At 41.0% G+C, this 16,480-nt stretch overlaps 1 long non-coding RNA gene across 2 annotated transcripts in view; it reads right to left on the reverse strand.

The window, feature by feature from the left end:
- Nucleotides 1-438: 438 nt before the first annotated feature.
- The window catches only part of LOC136383993 (uncharacterized), a 76,376-nt gene continuing 60,334 nt past the window's right edge, over nucleotides 439-16,480 (reverse strand). For both annotated transcript variants that reach the window (XR_010747509.1, XR_010747508.1), the window contains exon 4: nucleotides 439-1,028. This is a non-coding gene — a long non-coding RNA (uncharacterized lncRNA). The remainder of the gene's footprint in view (nucleotides 1,029-16,480) is intronic.

The raw sequence follows: 16,480 nt of genomic DNA on the forward strand, positions 1-16,480 counted from the left end.
TCTTTCTAACATGATTAATAAGAAGAAATTCTCCTACAAACTTAACCCTTTATGAGGGATATCATGGCCAGCCTCTTATGTTTATGAGCCCAGTTCAAGGGGCTTACAGGCTTTTCTGTGCAACTTACACCTTCTGTCTCATTTCCAAAGAAATTACTACAAATCTACAGGGAAAGCACGGTACTATTATCCCTGTGCCATAAATAATAGCACACACCCAGAAAAAGGGGGGAATATAAGGCCAGATTAATTCAAAAGATTAAAGGGGGAAGTATCGTTGTGCCTTTCCTTTGCGGTGACTTTGTCAACCCGCAGCTGTTGGTCTTACTGCGGTGACTCTATCTTCTTTTGCTGTGACTTTGTCAACCAGCAGTTGTGGATCTTCTCCTGCTATGACCTAGTTAGCCAGCATTAGTGGATCGGCTCCCGACAGATCATGAAAAATGTAGTCAATGTTTTAAATTGTATTGTAATACATTTATAGACATGTTTTGGAAATTGACATAAGTATGTAAAACTTTTTTGTTTTAACTGGAATAATTCATAGAATATTAAAAAAGTCCTTAGCATTCTAAATGAGGGAAGGGTCTGGAGGCAAGGCATTCTATAAAGGGGAAGTACTGTGTGCATGACATTGTGTCCCCCTTCACGTCTGCTGAGAGACTCACACATTGGCAATTGTCCACAGTTTGGTAAGGTATATTACAGAAGTGGGCATGTAGGAGCCATGAGAAAGCAACGGAGGCCAGGCGCCCGCAGTGGTTCATGAAGTGATTTTGTGTCTTACAATGGCAGATCTTCTTTTGCCTGGCAGGCAGGTAGGCAGGGGTTTTGCAGTTGCCTCTTTGACCCTATGGCACTCACGCCTGGTACTCCCTGGCGTTGGTGTTAAGTGAATGCCCAGGATAGCTTTGCTCAGTCATCAGTCAGGACGGGTGCCAGAGACAGTGGTCGTCATTTCAGATGATTTTATTTTGATGAGGCAGGTCAACATTGTGCCTGGTTGCTCAGGAGTGCTCTCCATGGTCCTGAGCGGAAAAGGTGAGGTAGAATGAGTTTACTGATGGATATAGGGAAATGTCAAGTGGTAATCAGGGTTAGGGGGTGAGGAGAGGGAGGGAGAGAAAGATGGAGAGGGTATATGAGCTCGTGTTGTTTAACTTAGGTGCTCTATGTAGTTGTGCACTCTTGCAGTGTCCTGACAGTGTGTGTGTGTGGGGGGAGGGGGGTGTCACAGATCGAGTCCACCATGTTTTGCAGGGTCGATGTTGACTGCATCAGGCCACCCAAGCAAGGCTGGAAAATGTTTAATGTTTGACTATAATATACGTGAAGAGCTTAGAAGTCTTGTTAGTATGTTTTTGTTGTAAGTAATCACCTTGGAGAGTTGGAATATTAATGGTCCTGGAACCTAATTTTCAAATGCATAATATTCTGAAAAAGATGTTTACCGTTGATGTTTATTTTTGTCATACGTGTGTTGTAAATGGCGGCTCATGTGCAGCCTCGGACACCCGTAGGCAGTCTTTGGAAGATGGCAGGTTTTGTGTTTGTTGTTGTTGTTGTTCTTTTGGTTTCAGCCTCCATGTCATCGTTGAAGAGAGGCATGCTTTGAGGGGTAGGACGCCACAGGACATGCTGTTTGTGTGGTCGCTGACTCTTCATTTTGTTTCCCATAAAGTAGCGCTTGTGTTCTCAGTAATATAGATGTTTTTGCCCGGCACTTTTAGATGGGGGTGAAGGCTCTCTGCACAGTAGGTGCTCAGCAGCACCTGTTAGTGTGTGAACTGCTCGCCAGTAACCCCCACCCTCTCTGTAATGTGAAATGCTGCCATCTTGGCTGAATATGCCCTGAGGGCAAATTTGACTTGTAGAAAGTTGAAATGTAACATTTTTATCATCTTATTACATTTTAACTGTAGTAGTGATTTATTTGGGGGGCTGTTTTAGAATCTTATTTGAAATCATGTTAATGGAATGGGTATCACCATTTCCTTGCCTCACAGGTTTCCAGATCAATGACCATGAGAGGGGAGAATGGAATTTTCTATCAGATCACGAGAAGGACCCTATCCACAGAACCCCTTTTTGTCCACATTGTGTTATCAGGCCAGATTTGTGTTTAGCTAGAAAGCCATTTTTCAGTGTGGTTATTTGTTTTAGAAAGCCATGTGAATTTTGATCAGAAAAGTCCATTTTATTGTCTTTGTGTCACTGTATGGAGCAGAAATGTTTGATCAGATATGTGGTGAGCAAAGATCTGGTCTGTGTTCGTGACTCATCTTTGTATTATTGAGTAATTTCTTTAAAGAGTCATTTTTAATTTTGTCACTTCTATAATAACGATCTATTTTTTAGGTGAGAGAAGGGACAATAATGATGCAAACTTCCACATGTGCCCCATTGGAAACCACGCATCAACCCCATCTGGGGCAGGTGCTCCAGTACTGAGCTGTTTTCAGATCCTGAAGTGACAGCGTTGGGGCCATGCTCTACCACTGGAGGAGGAGAGAGAGGAAGCAGGGAGAAGCAGATGGTCCTTTCTCCATGTGCCCTGACCCAGAATGGAACCTGGATTGTCCATACGCCGGGCCGACAGTCTATCCACTGAGTGAACTGGCCAGGGCTATCTTTATGATTTTTGTTCAATAAACTTTAGGTCCACAATTCTGATTGGGTTCTGGCACTTTCTAACTGGATGTGTCCCTGAAAGATAGTGAACGAATGAGGGCCATGGGGGGTCTGGAGGCCAGAGGTGCGCAGGAAGGAGTGGAGAGGAGGGGAGAGTGAGGTGCAGGGCGGTTGGACTCAGGTGCAGCGCAGTCCGGACCCGCGGTGAGAAGTGACCTGGGCACCGCGGTTCGGGCTCCAGGTGATGCCATTGTCCAGGCCGTGTGAAGGTGAAGTGCCATGGGGTTACTCTCGTAGGTGGTGAAGAAAAGTGGTAAAGTAATGAAGCGTCAGGTTTTCTTCTTTGCTCATGGGTGCAGGTAAGACTTAGAATTTCCTGTACGTTTTGGTGCATGGTGTTATTAGGTTTCAGTTGCAATTATATTGTAAGTGCCCTTGTTATTCGTCTTGGGGTTTATTTAAAAGTATTTGACAACTTGCAAGTATATGGACTGTGCAGTTAATGTTTGTTGCGGATTTCTAAAGGAACCGTTTAAGGAGAGGAAGATACATAGTTTCTATGTGTCACTGCAGGTGTGGAGCAGAACACAGTCACCTTTACAGCTGCCATCCACACAATGCCCTGTCGCCCTCGTGTGGGCATCTGGGGAAATGACACCTTAGCGCAGGTGCGTAGAGAAGGTCTTGCAGAGCAGGTCCCTGCGAAGGAGGAATCCACTTTGCTGTTCACGTTAAGTGTTTTCTTTCCTTACTGATTATTTTGAAGGAAGTGGGGAGGGTCCTCTCGTTTCTGAAGGAGAGAGATGTGATTTATCTATTTCGATGATAAATTTTTGTGTTTTTTCTTGCAGTTCTGCTGTGTGTCATTGGGAGATTCTGTTTCCGAGTTTCTGTGCAGTGCATAGAAAGCAGGAATTCCCGCATCCATCCATCTCAGCGGTAGGAAGCGCTGGTCTTTGTAGTCATAGTTTTTGCCCTCAGCCATACTAAGTGTTGTATAATGTCCATTTGTATGATGTTTGCATAACACAGGTGGGTTCCAAAGTCAGTTTACAGTGGTGAGTAGGAGAAGGAATTAATTGTCCTATTCCTATTTATTAATTACTGTAATATTTTCCATAGAAAGACCGTCAACCTTTATTCGGCCCACCCCATAGAAATTTTCCCACCATTTCCCTTGGAATCTGTGTGTTCCCTTACTGTTTTTGCATTTCAAAATGTCTCTGTTGCGGTGGTACGAGTTTTGATCTTGTAAGGAAGGTGTCTTTTCCATTGTAGTTTTAAATTTTATGAAGTTTAAATGAATTTATTTTGCTAAGATAAACATGCACAAGTGTCCCCGGTTCCTGAGTGTTTTCATGTGAATGAACCAGAAAAAACTAAAGTCAGGTACGAGCAGGAGGGCGTGTTCCCCAGAGGCTGCCCAGCCAGAGACGAGAAGTGGGGTCAAGAGAAAGGTACCAAGCTGGACTGGAGGGAAATGGAGCCCAGACCCGAGGTGAAGACTTTGCATGGGAAGAGGAAAGATGTTGGTGGATGTGAGGCCAGGTGCTGCCAGGCAGGGGCCATTCTCTTGGGGTCAGAGTTGTAGAGGTGAGAGGATCCCCAGACTCCGGCGATGTCAGAAGGGGTGGAGGGGACATGAGGGAGGAGATAGGGCAGGAGGAGCAGCAGCCAGTTGTGAGGAGCAGAGAAGAATCTCCAGACGGTTTGTGGGGTGTATGTCCCACTCCCAGTGTAAATGAGCACTTCCAGTGGGAGCACTTTTCTATGTCAGTGTAGACAATGTTGAGAAAAAAATGTAATTCTTTTTCTAAAAAGATTTTAGTTACTGATTTTAGAGAGAAGAGAGAACGAACCGGGGAAATATTCATCCGCTGTAGTCACCCTGAATGTGCTTTGATCAGGCAAGCCTGCTGTTTCCAAGGTGACATCAGTATTCCAGGTCAACGCTTCATCCACTGTGCTACCCCAGGTCAGGCTAATTATTATTATCATTAATATTAATATTATTGTTACTATCATGTAATTATTATTAAAGAGCATGAAAATATTGTGTGTCTTTAGGTTATAATTTCATTAGTATAGATCATCGCTGCTCTTGTAAAGCAGATTCCCAGGCATTTTCCCTGTTTTACTATTAATTGGGTTTGAAGAAATGTATTATTCACTCAAGAGAGTTTTTTGTATCAGTGGAATATTTATGTATAACTGTTTTTCTCCTCCAGTATAATAAAATTTTTTGTTTGTAGTAAATGTTAGGTGAGCGCCATGAGTCATCCAGGTACATAAGCTAATATGTAGTCGTGATCAGTATATTGATGTAGGTTTAAGGCATGTGAACGTTGTCAAAGTTTGGGAGACCTGAAGATGGCAGTGGAGTAGCCAGATGAACAGACTCCCAGCTCACACCACCGAACTGGATTACAAATTAATTTAGGAACCATCAGTGTGAAAAACCAACTCTGGACTACAAGAACAGCTCTCAAAAACCAAGGAGCAAAGAAGAAGCCACACTGAGCCTGGTAGGGAGCGCCAAGTAGTGCTGGGTCTCCCCTGTTTATAGGAATGAGGGGGGGGGGGGCTGAGGGTGAGAGCCCTTCTCTCACTCCAAGTAAAAGAGCAGAAAATATAGCTCACAGCCACTTGCCTAGGGACCTGGGAATGAAGTGTGATGAAAGGGCTGGCTTGTCTTCCAAAAGGAATGGGGAGAGAGAGAGACAGATGGTGAGGGGCAGAGGAATGCATGGGATGACTTGAAAAGCTGACTCATCCAGTGCTGGAGGCAGCCATAGCTGGGGGAGGGGTTGAACCTTCCACACAATACAAGACTAAAGTGGTTCCAGGTGACCCATCTCCAGACATCTCTCCAACTCCAATCAGCACAAGACACAGCTGAAAACAAGAAGTGGGGAGGAGGGGTAGTAACTCAGGTCTCCATGGAAATCTGAGATACACCTCCCCCTACTGAAGCTGAGAAAACAACCCGCCCCTAGAGAGAGTAACTGGCAGATGAGGCCTTCAGAGTCTCAGGTTACACCCACTGCATTCCTGGATACAGTTTCAAATAAGCCCCCTGCTGAGATCAGTAAACAAGACTACCACCTTGTTAAGAATACTGAGAAGAAAACAAATCAAGATTCAAAGCAGCTCTACTAGAAAAGCCAAATCCGACAGTGGATTACAAATAACAGCTGATGCCAACCCAAGACCTAGAAATAACACAACTGAAAATTGGAGGCAGACAACACCAAGCCTACACTCAACCAGCTATACAAACAACACACCCAAACACAGAGACATAATGATTAGATAGAGAAGCACAATCCAAATGAAACCACAAGAGAAACCTCCAGGAAATAAACTGAATGATATGGAAATAACCATACTTCCAGATGAAGAGTTTAAAATAATGATTGTTAGGATGCTTAGGGATCTTAGAACAGCAATGGATGGTCATTATGCACACCTAAATAAAGAAATAGCAAGCATAAAAAAGGACATTAAAATATTAAAAAAGAATCAGTTGGACATGACAAATACAATATCAGAAATGAAGATCACAATGGAAGGAATTAAAAACAGGATGGGTGAAACTGAGGATCAAATCAGTGAGTTGGAGGACAAGTTGAACAAAGGCATGGAAGCAGAGCAGAAAAAAGAACAGAGACTGGAGGCGACAAAATGACAATGGAGTAGGCGGACATACCAACTTCCACTTCCCAGAACCAAAGTGGATTACAACTTAATTTTAAGAACCATCATCAGGAAAAACCAACTTTGGACTAAACTAAGAGGACTCTTCAACCAAGGAACACTGAAGAAGCCACACTGAGACTGGTAGGAAAAGCATAAACGCGGAGAGGGCTGCCCAGCTCCCTGGCAGAATGGCAGCCCGGTGAGACTCGTGTGGTGGGAAGTGAGTTTAGCAGAGAGGGGAGGGTCCTGAGCCCCAGGAACAAAGCCCCAGCCTGCAGCCTCAGAGCCTAGAAGAGGCATACAGACAGTATTTGGCTGGAAACAAGTCAGGATACTGTTTGTGAGAGACTGATTTCTCAGACCCAGGATTCTTCTTAAAGGGACCGCACAGAAAACCTCTCTCACAACCACTCACCCGGGGTTCAGGGGGACGGGGAGAGAGGAGAGGACTAGAACAGTGGGAAGAAAGTGTAATCTAGGAGGCACAGGGAGAAACACTTTGAGAGACAGCCACTCTAACCCCTGGGACGAGTCACTCCCCAAATCTGAAGTGAATATTTCCTCCGGAAACAGCAATACCAGCAAAGGGAAGCAGGACACCAGCCAAACAAGCTCTCTCACGGTGCTTAGAGCAGAGTCACTTAGAAGGAGGGAGTTTTTGGGACTGCAGTAGTGAGTCTTAGGGTTTGAGCTGCAGCACCCCAACCCACATGGCTGAGGGCTCGCCCGAGGGCAGGAGGCAACAGGACATGAAAGCTCAGTTCTGTTGGCAAGGGCGAAAGCTGGCTGGCCACCACTGAAGCCCAGAAGTGAGCTCGGTCTTGCCAGGCTGGGGAGAAGGGGATGCAGGAAAGTGGTCAAGCCCAGCTATGGGCCACCTGCAATTCAGCCTGTGGGGTAAGGGAAGGAACCCCAGAAGGGGCAGAGACCCACCCTTGAGCAAAGGCACAGGAGCGCAGCCTTGTCCAGCCTGTGGAACAGAGGCTTGTGGCCTGACACAGGAGCTGGCTCCTCCCATGGAGGTGGAGGGAAAGCCAAAACAGGTGAAATCCCACGACTGAGCATGGGCACACAGCCCTGCCCAGCCCATGGAACCAAGGTTTGCACTATCCCACAAGCAGGATCCTCCTGCAGGGGCAAGGCAAAAGCCCAGAATCAGTTGGAGAACTGCAGCTGAGCAAAGGTGCTCACCCCTGCCCTCAGGGCTGAGCATAACCCCACCTGCGGGGATGGGGCGAAAGCTGAGGCAACCGAGGCTTGTACACCTGAGCACGTGATCACAGCCCCTCCCACAAAGGAGAGGCAGAAAACACAGCAACAGCCCCAGTGGGCTGGCACCAGCAACGCCCATATCCAAACGACCTAGGCAGCAGCAGCAAAGGGTGTGGCAGGCCTGCAGACAGACCACACTTAGGGAACACAGAGGCCACACCAGGAGAATCCAGGGGCCAAAACCTTCTCTTACACAGATAAAATGAGAAGGAGAAATTGCAACACAAATGAATCAAGAGAAATCCCTAAAAAAGGACATGAATGAGTCAGATATAACCAATTACCAGATGCAGAGTTTAAAATAACGATTGTTAGGATGCTCAAAGATATTAGAACAACAATAGATGGTCATTACAAACACCTAAATAAAGAGATAGCAAATATAAAAAAGGACATTGAAATAATAAAAAAGAATCAGTCACAAATGACAAATAAAATATCAGAAATGAAGAACATAAGGGAAGGAATTAAAAGCAGCATGGATGAAGCAGAGTATCAAATCAGTGAGTTAGAGGACAAGATAAATGAATGCATGGAAGCGGAGCAGAAAAAAGAAAAGAGACTCAAAAAGTCTGAGAAAACTCTAAGAGAGCTCTGTGACAACATGAAGAGAAATAACATCTGCATCATAGGGTTTCCTGAAGAAGAAGAGAAAGAACAAGGGACAGAGACTTTGTTCAAACATATCATAGCGGAAAACTTCCCTAAATTAAGACAGGAAAACAACTCACAAGTTCAAGAAGCACAGAGAACTTCATTAAAGAGAAACCCAAAGAAATCTACACCAAGACACATTGTAATTAAAATACCAAAGCTAAATGATAAAGAGAAAATACTAAAAGCTGCTAGAGAAAAAAAGGCTATCACCTACAAAAGAACCCCTATAAGGATGACTTCCAACTTCTCAACAGAAACACTTGGCCCTGGCCGGTTGGCTCAGCAGTAGAGTGTCGGCCTGGCGTGCAGGGGACCCGGGTTCAATTCCCGGCCAGGGCACATAGGAGAAGCGCCCATTTGCTTCTCCACCCCCCACCCCCTCCTTCCTCTCTGTCTCTCTCTTCCCCTCCCGCAGCCAAGGCTCCACTGGAGCAAAGATGGCCCGGGCGCTGGGGATGGCTCCTTGGCCTCTGCCCCAGGCGCTAGAGTGGCTCTGGTCGCAGCAAAGCAACGCCCTGGAGGGGCAGAGCATCGCCCCCTGGTGGGCAGAGTGTCGCCCCTGGTGGGCGTGCTGGGTGGATCCCGGTCGGGCGCATGCGGGAGTCTGTCTGACTGTCTCTCCCCATTTCCAGCTTCAGAAAAAAAAAAAAAGAAAGAAACACTTGAGGCCAGAAGAGAATGGCAAGAAATATTCAAAGTAATGCAGAACAAGAACCTACAACCAAGACTACTTTATCCAGCAAGGCTATTGTTTAAAAATGAAGAAGAAATACAAAGCTTTCCAGACCAAAAAAACCCTCAAGGAATTCACTAAAACCAACCAATGCTGCAAGAAATGCTAAGGGGCCTATTGTAAACAGATCAAAAAGGAAAAAGAATATAGCAAAAGAGTAATACAGTTTTAAAGAATAAAATGACAAAAAAACAACTATATATCAATAATAACCTTAAATGTAAATAAATTAAATGATCCGATCAAAAGACATAGGGTAGCTGCATGGATAATAAAACAAGACCCATACATATGCTGTCTACAAGAAACACACCTTAAAACAAAAGATGCACATAGACTGAAGATAAAAGGATGGAAAAAAATATTTCACGCAAATGGAAATGAAAAAAAAGCTGGGATAGCAATACTTATATCAGACAAAGTGTACTTTAAAACAAAGGCAAAAGTAAGAAATAAAGGTCACTACATAATGATAAAGGAGCAATCCAACAGGAAGATATAACTGTTATAAATATCTACGCACTTAATATAGGACCACCTAAATATATAAGGCAGACTTTGATGGATTTAAAGGGCGAGATCAACAGCAATACTATAATAGTAGGGGATTTCAATACCCGACTAACATCACACTAGATAGATCTTCAAGAAAGAAAATTAATAAAGAAACAGCACTCTTAAAGGACACACTCAATAAACTGGATATAATAGACATCTTCAGAATCTTTCACCCTAAAGCAGGAGAATATACATTCATTTCAAGTGCTCATGGTACATTTTCTAGGATAGACCACATGTTAGGGCACAAAAGTGGCCTCAACAATTTAAAAAGATTGAAATCATATCGAGCACTTTCTCTGATCACAAAGGCATGAAACTAGAAATCAACCACAAAAGAAAAACTGAAAAATACTCAAACACTTGGAAACTAAATAGCATGTTATTAAATAACAAATGGCTGAACAATGAGATCAAAGAGGAAATAAAAAAATTCCTAGAAACGAACAATAATGAGCATACATCAACTCAAAATTTATGGGATACAGCAAAAGCAGTCCAGAGAGGGAAGTTCATAGCATTACAGGCATACCTTAAAAAGCTAAAAAAAACCTCAAATAAAAAATTTTACCCTGCATAAAATAACTAGAAAAAGAACAGCAAGTAAAGCCAGAGGCACTAGAAGGAAGAAAATAATAAAGATCAGAGCGGAAATAAATGACATAGAGGCTAAAGAAACAATACAGAGGATAAATGAGCCCAGGAGCTGGTTCTTTGAAAAGGCAAACAAGATCGATGAACCTTTAACCAGACTCACCAAAAAAAAAAAAGAGAGAGGACTCAAATAAATAAAATTAGAAACGAGAGTGGAGAAATAACAACTGACACAACAGAAATACAAAGGATTGTAAGAAAATACTATGAAGAACTATATGCCAAAAAACTAGACAACCTAGATGAAATGAACAAATTTCTTGAAACATATAATCTTCCAAAAATTAATCAGGAAAAATCACAAAACCTAAACAGACTGATTACAACAAATGAGATCAAAACAGTTATAAAAAAACTCCCAAAAAAGAAAAGTCCTGGGCCTGATGGCTTCACAAGTGAATTCTACCAAATATTCAAAGAAGAACTAACTCCTATCCTTCTCAAGCTATTTCAAAAAATTCAAGAGGAAGGAACACTTCCAAGCTCCTTTTATGAGGTGAGCATAATTCTGATTCCAAAACCAGGCAAAGACAACACAAAGAAAGAAAATTATAGGCCAATATCCCTGATGAATTTAGATGCTAAAATCCTCAACAAATATTAGCAAACCGGATCCAGCAATATATGAAAAAAATCATACACCATGATCAAGTGGGATTTATTTTGGGGAGGCATGGCTAGTACAATATTTGCAAATCAATCAATGTGATTCATCACATAAACAAAATGAAGGAGAAAAACCACATGATAATTTCAATAGATGCAGAAAAAGCATTTGATAAAATCCAGCACCCATTCATGATCAAAACTCTCAGCAAAGTGGGAATACAGGGAACATACCTCAACATGATAAAGGCCATTTATGACAAACCCACAGCCAACATCATACTCAATGGGAAAAAATTAAAATAAATCCCCTTAAGGTCAGGAAAAAGGCAGAGGTGCCCCCCAATCACCGCTCTTATTCAACATAGTTCTGGAAGTCCTAGCCACAGCAATCAGACAAGAAAAGAAATAAAAGGCATCCAAATTGGAAAAGAATAAGTAAAACTATGATTATTTGCAGATGATATGATATTGTATATAGAAAACCCTAAATTCTCAGTCAAAAAACTACTGGACCTGATAAATGAATTCAGCAAGGTGGCAGGATATAAAATTAATGCTCAGAAATCAGAGGCATTTTTATACACTAACAATGAACTGTCAGAAAGAGAAATAAAGAACGCAATCCCTTTCACCATTGCAACCAAAAAAATTAGGTACCTAGGAATAAATTTAACCAGGGAGATTAAAGACTTGTATTCGGAAAATTATAAAACATTGATAAAAGAAATCACCAAAGATACAAACAAGTGGAAACATATATCGTGCTTATGGTTAGGAAGAATAAACATCATTAAAATGTGTATATTACCCAAAGCAATTTATAAATTCAATGCAATACCGATTAAAATACCAATGACTTACTTCAAAGATATAAAACACATATTCCAAAAATTTATATGGAACCAAAAGAGAACACGAATAGCCTCAGCAATCTTGAAAAGGAAGAATAAGTGGGAGGTATCACACTTCCAGTTATCAAGTTATATTACAAGGCTGTTGTACTCAAAACAGCCTGGTACTGGCATAAGAACAGGCACATAGATCAATGGAACAGAACAGAGAACCCAGAAATAAACCCACACCTTTATAGACAACTGATATTTGACAAAGGAGGTAAGAGCTTATAATGGAGTAAAGACAGCCTCTTCAACAAATGGTGTTGGGAAAATTGGACATCTACCTGCAAAAAGTAAAACTAGACCACCAACTTACACCATCCACAAAAATAAACTCAAAATGGATAAAAGACTTAAATGTAAGCCATAAAACCATAAGCATCTTAGAAGAAAACATAGGCAGTAAGCTCTCTGACATCTCTTGCAGAAATATATTTGCCAATTTATCTCCATGAGCAAGTAAAATAAAAGACAGGATAAACAAATGGAACTATATCAAACTAAAAAGCTTTTGCACACCTAAAGACAATAAGAACAGAATAAAAAGACAAACTACACAATGGGAGAACATATTTGAAATTATATCTGATAAGGGGTTAATAATCAAAATTTATAAAGAACTTGTAAAACTCAATACCAGAAAGACAAACAATCCAATCAAAAAATGGGAAAAAGAAATGAATAGACACTTCTCCAAAGAGGACATACAGATGGCCAATAGGTATATGAAAAAATGCTCAACATCACTAATCATTAAAGAGATGCAAATTAAAACCGTAATATGATATCACCTCACACCAGTCAGAATGGAATTCATCAACAAAACAACACAGAATAAGTGCTGGCGAGAATGTGGAGAAAAGGGAACCCTCCTGCACTGCTGGTGGAAATGCAGACTGGTGCAGCCACTGTGGAAAACAGTATGGAGATTCCTCAAAAAATTAAAAATTGAAGTGCCTTTTGACCCAGCTATTCCACTTTTAGGAATATACCCTAAGAACACCATAGCACTATTTCAAAAGAAATCCACCTCCATGTTTATGGCAGCATTGTTCACAATAGCAAATATCTGGAAACAGCCCATGTGTCCATCAGTGGACGAGTGGATTAAAAAGCTTTGGTACATATATACTATGGAATACTACTCAGCCATAAGAAATGATAACATCGGATCATTTACAACAACATGGATGGACCTTGATAACATTATACTGAGTGAAATAAGTAAATCAGGAAAAACTAAGAACTATATGAATCCATACATAGGTGGGACATAAAAATGAGACTCAGAGACATGGACAAGAGTGTGGTGGTTACGGGGTGGGGTGGAGGAGCGGGAGGGGGTTGGGGGAGAGAAGGGCACAAAGAACCCAGTTAGAAGGTGACAGAAGACAATTTGACTTTGGGTGATGGGAATGCAGCATAAGCAAATGTCAAAAGAACCTGGAGATTTTTTTCCTCTGAACATATGTACCCTGATTTATCAGTCACTCCATTAAAATTAATTAAAAAAAATTTTTTTAAGCTAAATAAAAGAGACTCAAAAAGTCTGAGGAAACTCTAAGAGAGCTTTGTGACAACATGAAGGGAAATAATATCCGCATCATAGGGGTTCCTGAAGAAAAAGAGAACAAGGAATAGAGACTTTGTTCAATCATATCATAGCTGAACACTTCCCTAAATTAAGGCAGGTAAAACTCTCACAAGTTCAAGAAGCTCAGAGAACTCCATTAAAGAGAAACCCAAAGAAATCTACACCAAGACACATCATAATTAAAATATCAAAGCGAAATGATAAAGAGAAAATATTAAAAGCTGCTAGAGAGTGCCTGAGCAAGCGGTGGCGCAGTGGATAGAACATCAGACTGGAATGCGGAAGGACCCAGGTTTGAGACCCCGGGGTCACCAGATTGAACACGGGCTCATCTGGCTTGAGCAAAAAGTTCACCAGCTTGGACCCAAGGTAGCTGGCTTGAGCAAGGGGTTACTCGGTCTGTTGAAGGCCCACGGTCCAGGCCCATATGAAAAAGCAATCAATGAATAACTAAGGTGTCACAGCAAAAAACTGATGATTGATGCTTCTCATCTCTCTTTGTTCCTGTCTGTCTGTCCCTATCTGTTCCTCTATCTGACTCTCTCTCTGTCCCTGAAAAAAAAGGGGGGGGAAGGCTGCTAGAAGAAAAAAGGCTATCAGCTACAAAGGAGCCCCATAAGGATGACATTCAAATTCTCAACAGAAACAAACTTTAGGCCAGAAGGGAATGGCAAGAAATATTCAAAGTAATGCAGAACAAGAACCTACAACCAAGACTACTTTATCCAGCAAGGCAACCATTTAAAATTGAAGGAGAAATAAAAAGCTTTCTAGACAAAACAAAGAAAAAAGAAAAAAAAACCACCTCAAGGAATTGATTACAACCAAACCAATGCTGCAGGAAATGTTAAGGGGCCTGTTGTAAACAGATCAAAGTGAGAAAGGAATATAGCAAAAAAGGAATACAGCTTTAAAGAATAAAATTGTAATAAACAACTACATATCAATAATAACCTTAAATGTAAATGGATTAAATGATCCAATCAAAAAACTTAGGGTAGCTGCATGGATAAGAAAACAGGACCCATACATATGCTGTCTACAAGAGACACACCTTAAAACAAAAGATGCACTTAGACTGAAGGTAAAAGGATGGAAAAAAATATTTCATGCAAATGGAAATGAAAAAAAAAGCCGAGGTAGCAATACTTATATCAGAAAAAAAAGACTTTAAAACAAAGGCTATAGTAAGAGATAAAGAAGGTCACTACATAATGATAAAGGGAGCAATCCAACAGGAAGATATAACTATTATAAATATCTACACACCTAATTTAGGAGCACCTAAATATATAAAGCAGACTTTGATGGATATAAAGAGCGAGATCAACAGCAACACTATAATAGTAGGGGATTTTAATACCCCACTAACATCACTAGATAGATCCTCAAGAAAGAAAATTAACAAAGAAACAGCAGACTTAAAGGACACACTAGATCAACTCGATTTAATAGATATCTACAGAACCTTTCACCCTAAAGCAGCAGAATATACATTCTTTTCATGTGCTCATGGTACATTCTCTAGGATAGACCACATGTTAGGGCACAAAAGTGGTCTCAACAAATTTAAGAAGATTGAAATCATATCAAACACTTTCTCTGATCACAAAGGCATGAAACTAGAAATCAACCACAACAGAAAAGCTCAAAAATTCTCAAACACATGGAAACTAAATAGCAGGTTGTTAAATAACGAATGGATTAAGAATGAGATCAAAGAAGAAATAAAAAAATTCCTAGAAACGAATGATAACGAGCATACAACAAGTCAAAATTTATGGAACACAGCAAAAGCCGTACTGAGAGGGAAGTTCATAGCACTACAGGCACACTTTAAGAAGCTAGAAAAAGCTCAAATAAACAACTTAACCCTATCTAAAAGAACTAGAAAAAGAACAGCAAGTAAAGCCTAAATGTAGTAGAAGGAAGGAAATAATAAAGATCAGAGCAGAAATAAATGACATAGAGACTAAAGAAACAATACAGAGGATCAATGAAACTAGGAGCTGGTTTTTTGAAAAGGCAAACAAGACTGATGAACCTTTAACTAGACTCACCAATAAAAAGAGAGAGAGGACTCAAATAAATAAAATTAGAAATGAGAGGGGAGAAATAACAACTGACACAACAGAAATACAAAGGATTGTAAGAAAATACTATGAAGAACTGTATGCCAAAAAACTAGACAACCTAGATGAAATGGACAAATTCCTTGAAACATACAATCTTCCAAAAATTAGTCTGGAAGAATCAGAAAACCTAAACAGACCGATTACACCAAATGAGATCAAAACAGTTATCAAAAAACTCCCAACAAAGAAAAGTCCTGGGCCAGATGGCTTCACAACGGAATTCTACCAACTATTCAAAGAAGAACTAACTCCTATCCTTCTCAAACTATTTCAAAAAATTCAAGAGGAAGGAAGATTTCCAAGCTCCTTTTATGAGGCAAGCATAATTCTGATTCCAAAACCAAGCAAAGACAACACAAAGAAAGAAAATTATAGGCCAACATCCCTGATGAATATAGATGCTAAAATCCTCAACAAAATATTAGCAAACTGGATCCAACAATATATGGAAAAAATCATACACCATGATCAAGTGGGATTTATTCTGGGGAGGCAAGGCTGGTACAATATTTGCAAATCTATCAATGTTATTCATCACATAAATGAAAGGAAGAAGAAAAACCACATGATAATTTCAATAGATGCAGAAAAAGCATTTGATAAAATCCAGCACCCATTCATGATCAAAACTCTCAACAAAGTGGGAATACAAGAAACATACCTCAACATGATAAAAGCCATCTATGACAGCCTGACCTGTGGTGGCGCAGTGGATAAAGCATCGACCTGGAAATGCTGAGGTTGCCGGTTCGAAACCCTGGGTTTGCCTGGTCAAGGCACATATGGGAGTTGATGCTTCCAGCTCCTCCCCCCTTCTCCTTCTCTGTCTCTCCTCTGTCTCTCCCTCTCCTCTCTAAAATGAATAAATTTTTAAAAATAGTTTAAAAAATCTACCCTTTCTTAAAAAAAAAAAAAAGCCATCTATGACAAACCCACAGCCAACATCATACTCAATGGGAAAAAATTAAAAGCAATCCCCTTAAGATCAGGAACAAGGCAGGGGTGCCCCCTTTCACCACTCTTATTCAACATAGTCCTGGAA

This window comes from Saccopteryx leptura, chromosome 12, assembly GCF_036850995.1.
Source record: "Saccopteryx leptura isolate mSacLep1 chromosome 12, mSacLep1_pri_phased_curated, whole genome shotgun sequence".
NCBI lineage: Eukaryota > Metazoa > Chordata > Mammalia > Chiroptera > Emballonuridae > Saccopteryx > Saccopteryx leptura.